Below are 11560 nucleotides of genomic sequence, written 5' to 3'. Positions count from 1 at the left end.
ATATTCCTCGCATTGAAATGATAAATCACCATTATTTGCATCTTGGAATGCATTGGTAATTGAGCCCTTTAGACCTAAAGCTTGAGTTTGAATTGAAACCTTACACTTGAACTTCAAACTTGAGCTTGAGAACCTTTCTAAAATCCTTGAATCTGCACTTGTGAACTTGCATTTTGAGCTTGAAGTGAGACTTCTAAAAATTGAAGCTTGGACTCTTAAAATTGGATTCAAAATTGAAGTTGAAGTTAAACTTTGAAATCTTTGGTTCAAGTTCAAGTTCAACTTAAACTCGGGATGTTGTCTTTTCACAAAACAAACATTGTAAATGTATTATCAGCAACAAGAAATTAACAAGAAATAGGGGCAATCATAGAATTCTTTTCAAAATGATTGACTTTTAAATATTAAAATTCAGGTGTTGAAAGCAGGCTAATAATAAGTTTGAAAGCATTAGAGATGATGACATACATAAGGATTGAGATGTGATTTGTAATAGTCATCTAACCCTTAAATTTGAGTACGCGCACCTAAATGAGCTATATTTGATCAAGTAAATGTTCTACATTGAATTTGACAATCATGAGTGGACCAAGATTCTCTTGAGTAGAGTTCATGAAGAGATGTTTTGGATAGGTCATGTACCAGTCATGATTGATAATGACCTAATTCACAAGGTCACAGGCTTGAGAAATGAGGGATGCAATCCCATAAATGATAGAAATGTGAGAAAGGTTGTTGAGGTAAACCTAAAGACCGAATTTGACGGCAGGAACATGGGAGTTGATTTGATTCAAGATATTGGAATCAAAATACTGAGAAAAATTATAGATTATAAATTAAATGATAGTTTTAAAGTGAATTCGGTACCCACAAGATATTATGCATGCATCATATGTCATGAAAATTTAGAAAAGGAAGGTAAACATGTGTGAGATTGTCAAATTGCAACTCTTGGACAAAATTGCAAAGCTAAAGAATACTAAGTATATAGTCTTCATATTTGAATCCTTGTTAAGGCACATGTTCTTCTATGAAATCAAGAAGTTCCCTGGCATGAAAAGTTGAGAAAGCAATGAATGTTCAATGAAATTGGTTACACAATGTTACAAGGCTAGATTAGAGAATGTCAGAGACAATGGTATTAATAGAATGATGAAGACCTTTTTAGTCTGAGATGAAATAAAGGTACATAATTCCTCCATCCATGGTGAAAAAGTATAGAGATGAGATATGATTCATGGCAAAAATAGACACCACATGTATGGAAGTTGTGGAAGGTAGGGTAAAATTTATTGAACCTATGGGAAATGAAATGAGTAAAGAACTCATAGAGGGTTATGCATAGATCATATAGCAGTCTCTGAAGGACACTAAATGTCCTAGATGGGGTAGATATGATGAGAAAGTAAGAGAATTACATTCTAAACTCCATAGCAAAGAAATTAAGAAAAATGTAGAAAGAAATGACATTCTCAAGGAATCAGGTATGACTAGAGATGAATTTAATGAGATCAAAGGTATTGCACTAGAAATGAAAGCAAGTGGGTAGACTGAGGTAATAGAAACAACACCTATTACTATCATATGATCATTCAGAGATGTAAAAATTGTAGGATCTAGTGCACAGATACCTATTGCACCCTGTTGGGACTAAAAATTGCATGGTCAATTTTGAGCACCATTGGAGAAATCAAGCCCTTTAAATGCTTTTTAATGCATATGTACCTAGCTGTACTTTTGAGCCCTGTGAGGTGTTTAATGTTTCTAACACCTTCCATTCAGCCTATACACTTGTTTCATGATGTTAAATTGGCATTCTAATCTATTTCGTGAAGTCCTATTTTGAGCATTTGTCAAATCTATATTTTACCGTAAGTGACAAACAATGACAAGAGGCCATGTTTGCAAGTGAATATCTCGTACCCAGAAATGTTTCATGATTAGCTGCTTTAGGAGTATCTAGTGTCCATACCAAAGAGCCTATGTTTCAGATTTTGAGTTATTTCAAATCCATTTGACTAGGTTTCAAACCCCTCAAACTTTGGTCATTTAATGTTGTCATGCTGATGCACTTAGTTCTAAATTCTGGGAAGCCTTGTTTGACATAATATAATTTTGACCCAATTGACTGAAATATTAAATTTCCTTTTGTATTGCATTATAAATGTCAGAGACTTGTTATGTTTCAAGTTTGATCTTATGAAAAATCCGTTTGGTCAATTTTCTAGCACTATTCCAAATGCAATTTCTATCTTTTTACTAGTGTCATAAAGTGCAGATTATTTAGTACCCTTGTTTGAGATGTTATAACTCTTAATTTGTGATAAATGAGATCAAATGGATTGTAACACTATGTTGTCCTCTGAAAATACTTTGAATGTGCCAGTTTTCACATCTTGACGAATCCGTTTGAACACTTTTCTAGGCCATTTTCATTTGCAAAAATCACTTTTCTGTCATTGTTTCTAGTCAATAAATTCTGAGTAGCGTACTTTGACTGCTCACCAAATGTGTCCCATGATTCATCATGAGCCCAAATCGTAAATCCATATTCTCATCATGATGAAGAATCAACACCCTAGTTTTCATTTTCTGAAGTGTCATTTTACCCAATTTTTGAAGCCAAATCCAAACCCAATTTATTCTTTTCTGACGTGTTTCTTTGCAGGTAGCTTTGAGAGGTCAACTTTGATAGTCAATATCTTTTGACCCCAAACTCGTTATGAGACAAGATTTGACAGGGTCCAAGTGTGTGGAACAAAGAATCAACATGTTTCATTTTAGAGCTTGGTCAGCTGTTCGGATCAGTTTTTAAGGCTAGTCAAAGGACCTTCTGGCATTAAAATGATAGTTGGTAGTAAAGGATAAAATGAGTTTTAGGGATCAGTTAGTGCTCGAATTCAATCCCAGTGATTATCAAATAGTGAATAGATCAATTTGTCTGTTTAGTTTTTTGGAAACAATTTTTTTTTTAGTTGGACCCTTTTTGGGGGGGGGGGGGGGGGGTCTAACTAATCTGTAGTAGATTGCAAAGAGGGATTGATGCAAACTAACATAGGTGCCAAAGTTTTTGTAGCCATTGAACTTTTCTTCCAAAGCACCAAGTAGATTTGGCTCTGTGAGGTCATATACTTCACAATTTTGAAAAAATACATGTGCCCTATATGAATTATAATTCCAATGCTTTTCTTGGCTAAGACCCTAGTGGAATAGGCAACAGTCCATGACTAGTGCAAATGGATAGAAGTTGAATATGAAGAGCTCTCTGTGCTAGTTGATGAAGATTCCATATATGAATAGGAAGGGTGTATTTCAAAAGTCACATATTGATTATGAAATTGTTTAAATTAAAGTATATATGTTTCCTTCCAAAGTGAACATGAATAGAGAAAATCTTCAAGATATTAAGACATGGAAGACTTTAATGTGCGGGTATTGATGATGAAAGTCTATCAAGTTAAGATGAAGATGACAATGGAGTAAACGAACTATGTTGTGCTTGCCAATATCAATGTCATTGTGATCAGAGTAAACATTTATCAGTCATAGAAAGGGGAGTTAAAATGCTTAAGATATGTCTAAGATATCCACACCAAACCAAGGAAGATATAAAGAAGAACTCACGCTTTAAAAAGAACAGAGCAGCTGGTCGGTTAAAAACATAGCAGACCCATGTATTCAAAAGTACCTTGCAGCATGAAGTCGCAGCATGACAACAGATGAAGAGAGAAGATGAAGGAGCTTACCCATGGCTTTCTCTTCCATGTTTAGGATGTGAGCAAACTCCACACATAGCAGAGGTCCACGTCAATTAGTAGTAGCACTCCACGCATTTAAAGGTGAAGATGACTCAGCCAAAAGGAACAGAATCTGCCAAGAGGAATTCACGCCATGTCTAGGAGCAAATGAGAAAGGCAATTAAAAGGAGCATCCGAACATTAGGAAGAAGAATACATGTAGTCAAAGTGGAGCCAATGGAAGAGGAGGAATTCTCCATGCTAGAAAATAGCAAATACTCCAAAGATTCGAAGAAACCCATGCCTCTAAACAAGTAGATGACGCCATTAAAGGAACACATATATTTTAAGAAATCCTAGCTTCAAGGGAACAGAGATCATGTATAAAAAGAGGGAAATTTGGGCAATAGGAAATGTTTCAAAAGGAAGAAAAAAGGAGCACATAGTTAGAAAAATAATCCATGCCATGAGCAAGAGTAGATCTATGAAACAAATAATCCCACATCACTCGTGGGAGGGGAGTTTTATGGTTTAAATAGAAACCCTTAACATATGCCTTGTGTGTTGAAGACCAATCAATTTTGACAAAGCCAAAGATCATCATGGAGGGGCCCATGGTCAACTAATTGAAGGATCTCAAATTTTTAGCCAAAAAAAAATTATAAACAAAAATGCATTAGTGATGACATGGCAGGTTCGAAGGCAGAGGCTAAGATTTTGCCATGTGTTAAGATCTGACGGTGGGTGCATGCCCTCAAAAGCAAAGTGCTCAAGGTTTAGATAATGCAAAAATGTGAGATCATGACATGTGGCAATGAGTCCTAGTTGGAAATGAGGTGGCGCCATAGAAGCAGGTTTAGATGTGATGCATAGGATGCTGCCACATGTCCAGATCGATGGCCAGCATAGGCCTGCATCTTGAAGATGCACACCAAATAAGAAGTGCAAGTAAGTGAGCTACTGAGATGTGTTAGTAGGCCCATCTAGTGATGATGTGGTGATGATGAAGTTGGTGTTGTTTGAATGGTGATGTGACAATCAGATAGGCCAATCACAGAGTGACACGTGGCACTGGATCAATAGAGGTTTGACCTTGAGTTTTAAGGAAAGGATTTTTTTTTTAAAGGTCATAAATTTATTATTATTTTAAACTCCTTCTCAAATGCACGTCAAATATTTTTAAATCAGAAAAGCATTTAATCTAAAGTTCTAACTTTGGATTAATTTAAATTTTTCAAAATTCAAATTTCAAAGAGTTGCAGACCTAAGCTTTGTAATAGGGGCATTTTTCAAACTAGCTTTCTGGATGTTCTTGATAAGAAATATATGCGAAGTTATATATCGTTAGAATTGGGAGAAACTAAATTTTCCAAACGTGAGGTTAGTTTTCACACAAGAAGTAGTATGTTCGAGCTATAGGAGGTTTTCTCTCAAATTCCCAACTTGCAACTGTATTCTGGTGTCGAAGTTTAAAATTGATTTTTGGCTTTGGCATAACCTAAACATGGGTAAAAGACTGTGAAAATGTAGTTGGGATTGAATTTGATCATTTTTGAATTAGTCAGATGGGGATTTCACTAGCATTTCATAAGGTTTTTAGATATTTTGGTTGCAGGATGGTTTTCATCATTAAGAAAAGATATTTACAAGTTTGTTACAAAGCAATGATGACAACAAAATCAAATCAAAATGGTAGAAAGATGAAAGATGTTTTCAATAGAAGAAGATGGAATTCCAAGTGGACACATATCAGGCATAGATCAGATCCAAAAATTCATGCTCTTCTATATCTTGCTTTCTTTCATCCATTGTAGAGGTTCCAGTTTTTCACTGTGAGACCATTGTTGGTTGGAAATCTTCAATCCTTCTATGAGACCGCTTTGTTGGATCTAGATCTACAATTCCACCTTCATTATTCAAAATTTTTTCTTTTATGGATAGTAGTAGGAAGGACAATACAACAAGTTTTGATATGTTAGGTGCTTTCATGTTTTGATTTCATGCATTTGGTTGTATTGTTTCAAGGAAATGAATACGAATAAACGAGAATTTTGTTAGTTTCATTCTAATTCTCGTCTCCTATCTTAGTGAATTTTCAATGTTTTATGGTCCTTGAACAAATAGCCTAGGTCATAGTTGTAGCCCCTTAAGGCTGTATGTTATTTCATTGTTGCTTGTAACTCAAGGGGTTATGTAAATGTTTCAGAGAAGTCAACAAGATTGCACATTTACTAAGTGGGCTATCATGTAAGAATGAGATTTAGATTGAACATGGATCTCTATTTACAAGGTGAATGGATAAATCATATATCTAAATATATGAATAAGTATTAGGTATCCATATGTATAAATTTGATTCATGGATTTGCCCAATGGATTAGGCACTAGTCAGCTATAGGATCATTAGTTCTTACTGCTACATATTTGAGGTTTTGTTGAATTCAACATTATTAATCAAACATTCTTTCCCTTTCATGTTGAAGAACCTAAATGTGATGCCCTCACTGAGCTTGTGAATATCATAGAATTGCAGTTAGCTACTGTAGATCTGTGTTATTGCATAAGTATTAGAAAGTATAATGGTTTTTATCTACATTGTTAGATCTAGGGATATGTTTTGCACTGGTACCATATTGATTAGATCTGAGGTTCACCCACCTAGGTTTTGCAAAGCCTCAAGTAGAAGAAGGGTCTAGCTTTATAGTTGGCTTGGTGTCTGAACTGATGTGTTAAAGATGGGAGTTAGCTGCCCCAAGATGTCTCATATTCTCACTAGGGTAATTGGAAACCGGTAATATTTTCAAACACCAACAAAATGGCAACTCTAGTGGGGAGATAAGATGGAAATACATTTTGTTAAAAGGACAAGGATCTATGGTGTTAAGTAAATATTTCAATCCTATGAATTTGCTATAGCAATGAGGAATTGTGGTGTTCTTTGTATATGCTTATTGAGGTTGTGTGTCCCCTAGTTAAGCTTTATTCATGGACAACACTATATTGTGAAATTGGATGTAAATTATGTTCTATGACTATTATAGGTCTATCTTCAATCAATTCAATTTTTGCAAGTGTTGTTGAGAAAGTTCAAAGTCAAGAATTGATTTATGAAGTGCATTTTCTTTTCAAGTTGTAAATGATTTACAAGTTTCCCCTACATTAAAGGTTTCATTCAGATTTGTCATGTGACAAATTATTTTTTATTTCTCACCAAGTGTGAGTGGTGACTCTCAAATCTCTATACCAGTTTGCTCTTAGTTGATTTCATTGCATAATTTGAAATATTTTCAATTGTATGGGAAAATTTGAAGTTTTTGATAGTCTCTCAAAAAGGAAGTCTAAATTCTTGATACGTTTTTGAAGTTTTGTTGCAACCTATTGTTATAAGAAATTGAAGTAGGTAAAATCACAATAATGATTTGTTCATCCTCTTGCAAGGAGGTGGTGGCTCTGCAAAGTTTGACTAGTGGTGTGAAAGAATTTTTGTCTTGCACCTATGCCAAAACAACAGATCAAAGTTCACCATCAACACTTGAGGTATTTTGGTTTTCATGTTTCTTTTTCATGAAAATCAAGTGTTTAAAAAGATTGCCTCTATTTAGTGATTTTAGCACTAGAAGAAAGAGATAGAAGTTTTATTTTATAATGGAATCAAATCTCAGATATGAAACTAGTTTACCAAGATATGAAGATGTGTTGGAAGATTTAATAGAAATTAAGAAAGCTCTTCACAATCAGATTGTCAGATTTATAAGAAATATGGTAGGAAATGTTCAAGGTCTAGAAGATGATCAGATCTATGAAAGTTTTAAATCAGCACTTATGGAGTTGTACGTGTCTTTAAGACCCAAGGAATATTCATGGCCTATTGCTTTCTTAGATGTCTTTATGCCTAATTCAGTTAATTGGCCATCTCATTTGAGGGTGTAAAAGATCTTTCATGTTGATAGTATTTTCAAAAAATTTGAGAATGATTTAAATAGCCAATGTGAATGTTTTGAAAGTAGTAGTGAATCTAATGAATCCATAGATAATGACAATGTTTCTTGTGTTTATGAAGACTTGGATTCTAGATCTACTGAATTAGATGATTTTAGTCAACTGAATGAAGATGGTTATGTGACTGAAAATGAATCATGTGATAGTATGCATGAGAGTGTGAAAAGTTTTAATAGTAGTACAAATAATTTCTCTTTTGGTAAAAATAAGAATGACATGCCTAGTAAAGAGGTATTGTGTAAAGAAGAGGCAATATGTTGTGGTACTTCTTCTATAAGCTTTTCAGATCAGCCAGTTAATGATCAGAACCTAGGAAAAGATACATGTGGTGAAGTCTTGTTGAGTGTTGATGAAGTTTCAGAACTCCTAGCTCATGATCCCGAAAGATATGAAAATGTTTCTCCAAATGGTCATGTTGTCCCTCGTGGTATTTCTTCTCATGGTGAGGTCACTTCCCCAAGGTTTGATGTTGAATTTGATATAGAATCAGAATATCTGTGGTTAGGTTTTAGAGGTGTATTAGATAATAGATCAAGTATCAATACACATGATGACTTCTGTAATAAGGAGAGTACCAATAGGGAGATATTTTATTTTGTTTTAGAATCATATCATGCTGGTTATATTGAGATAGGTTTTGAATATAACAAACAAGCAAAGGCTAGAAATGATAAATCTAATTTTGAGTTTTCACAATATGTTGTTATTAGTTCTTCATATTATTTAGGAAATCATTGCAATCAAGATGAAGAAGTTTGTGTAAGGGATCTATTGAACAGTGATGAGGTTTCAGCCTTGTTACAACATGAGTTTGAAAGGTATGCATCAATGAGTGATTCAATTTTTCTTTTATTAGGGCATGTATCTCGTAAGGATGATGTAAGGTATGATGTATTCCCTTGTGTTTTTTCTCCTACATATCAGTATTGTTATTCTTTTGAAGACTTTCAACATAAGCATGAAGATTTGTTTTAAGAAGTGAAGACTAGTAGAGATGTATTTACCCCTGTCATAAGTGATGTTGAATCAGATTTATGTAATACATATGATAATGAGAGGTTATTGATATCTCTTGATTATGATCTAACATTGAATGAAAAGAATCCTATGAGAAATGTTACTAATAGTATTGAGAAATCAGTTGGTTCTTTATTTGATCTAGATGGAGTATATGACAGTAAAATGTAGTTATGTGGGGTGAGTTTTGATGATTCATGTAGTGAAGTGAATAATGAAAAAATTATACATGAATATGAAATTAGAACTTCTCTACAGGTTGGTGAGTTTCATGCTAATGAGTTTAACACATTCACAAGTGTCTCTAACAATTTATTTGATGAGAATATTGATGCCAATAAACTTCCTACTGATGAAAATTTTGATAAGGATTCTTTTCATATGTTTGATGAACCTTTTCTTGAAGACTATGATGATAATTTTTTAGCAAGCTTCAGATTTGATTTAGTATGTGATGATATGATACATGAAACTGATTCAGATCCATTGTACTCTTTAAGCTGAAGGCACAAGGTGAGTTGCAAGTTAATAGTACATGCAACTTGGTGAATGATGTAGAATATGAAGTCTTTTTGTTTCCGATCAGCATGCATGAATCATTGTTGGATTTTGATTCTTAGTTTAGTTTGTGTAATTATGAGCATGCTAATGTTTTGTCTCATAATGAGTATGATATCGAGGTTAAGGCTGATGTATGTATGCATTATGAGAATGAAGGTGTGAATTCAATTTTTGTCGAGTGTTCTATTTTAAAATGCTAATTTGATTGGTGTAATTGATGGGAAAGATAATTTCAGTTTAACTCATGCAATTTTAGAAAAGAATCATGTTTATGATAGAGGTAAACAATTTTGTTAAAGTTTAGTGGATGCGGGTCATCATGTGTATATAGTAGTTGTAGTCATTTTTGTTTTCAATAAAGCTATTCGAGATGATTTTTTGTTTTTTTTGGGAGTGGTCTACTTCTTCTAGAGATCTGAATCCTTACCATGCCCACAAGGGACATGCATCCCTAAATAGAGCCATTGTTGGGACTAAAAATTGCATGGTCAATTTTGAGCACCATTGGAGAAATCAAGCCCTTTAAATGCCTTTTAATGCATATGTACCTGGCTGTACTTTTGAGCCCCATGAGGTGTTTAATGTTTCTAACACCTTACATTCAGCCTATCAACTTGTTTCATGAACTTAAATTGGCATTCCAAGCTATTTTGTGAAATCTTGTTTTGAGCATTTGTCAAATTTGTATTTTACCCTAAGTGTCAAACAATGATAGGAGGCCATGTTTGCAAGTGAATATATCACACCCAAAAATGTTTCATGATTTACTGCTTTAGGAGTATCTAGTGTCCATACTAGAGAGCCTATATTTCACATTTTGAGTCATTTCAAATCTTTTTGGGTAGGTTTTGAACCCCTCAAAGTTGGTCAATTAATGTTGTCATGTTGATGCACTTAGTTCTAAATTCTGGGATCCTTGTTTGATGTGTTATAATTTTGACCCAGTTGACTAAAATACTAAATTTCCTTTTGAATTGCATTATAAATGTTAGAGACTTGTTATGTTTCAAGTCTGAGCTTATGATAAATCTATTTGGTCAGTTTTCTAGTGTAATTCTTATCTTTTTGCTAGTGTCATAAGTGTAGATTGTTTAGTACCCCTGTTTTGGATGTTATTACTCCTAATATATGATAGATGAGATCAAATGGATTGTACCATTATATTTTACTCTAAAAATACTTTCAATGTGCCAATTTTCACATCTTGACGAATCCGTTTGCACACTTTTCCAAGTCATTTTCATTTGCAAAAATCACTTTTCTGTCATTGTTTCTAGTTAGCAAATTCTGAGTAGCCTAGTTTGACTGCTCACCAAATGTGTCCTATGATTAATCATGAGCCCAAATCAAAAATCCATATTCTCCTCATGATGAATAATTAATGCCCCAATTTTCATTTTCCCAAGTGTTAGTTTACCCAATTTTTGAAGTCAAATCCGAACACAATTTATTATTTTCTGACATGTTTCTTTTCTAACACTAGATAAGAAGTGCGGGTAAGTGGGTTGTTGACACGTGTCTGTGGGCTTGTCTAGTGATGACATGGTGATGATGAAGCCAGTGTTGTCTGAGTGGTGATGTCACAGTTAGACAAGCCAATCATGAAGTGACACATGGTGCTCAGTCAACAGAGGTTTGACCCTGAGTTTCAAGGAGAGGAAAAAAAATTTAAAGTCATAATTTTTTCAAAATTTTAAATTCCTTTTCAAATGCATGTCAGATCTTTTTAAATTACAAAAGCATTTAATCTAAAGTTCTAACTTCAGATTAATTTAAATTTTTCAAAATTTAAATTCCAAACAGTTGTAGACCTGAGCTTTGTAAGAGGGGGCATTTTTCAAACTTGCTTTGTGGAGGTTCCTGATAAGAAAAATATGTAAAGTTATATATTGACAAAATTAGGAGAAATTGAGTTTTCCAAAAGTGAGGTTAGTTTTCACACAAGAAGTAGTTTGTTTGAACTATAGGAGGTTTTCTCTCAGATTCCCAACTTACAATTGTATTTTGGTGTTGAAGTTTAAAACTGATTTCTGGCATGGAAATGACCTAAACATGGGTAAAAGATCATGAAAATGTAGTTGGGATCAAATTTGATCACTTTTGAGTTAGTTAGATGGGGATTTCACCAGCACTTCATAAGGTTTTTAGATATTTTGGTTGCATGATGGTTTTCATCATTGAGCAAAGATATTTACAAGTTTGTTACAAAGCAATGATGAAAACAAAATCAGATCAAAATGGTAGAA

Source organism: Cupressus sempervirens, chromosome 3 (assembly GCF_028749045.1).
Source record: "Cupressus sempervirens isolate cs-2001-9-10 chromosome 3, ASM2874904v1, whole genome shotgun sequence".
Classification (NCBI taxonomy): domain Eukaryota; kingdom Viridiplantae; phylum Streptophyta; class Pinopsida; order Cupressales; family Cupressaceae; genus Cupressus; species Cupressus sempervirens.
The sequence above is the reverse complement of the archived record's forward strand: the minus strand, read 5'-3'. Positions refer to the sequence as shown.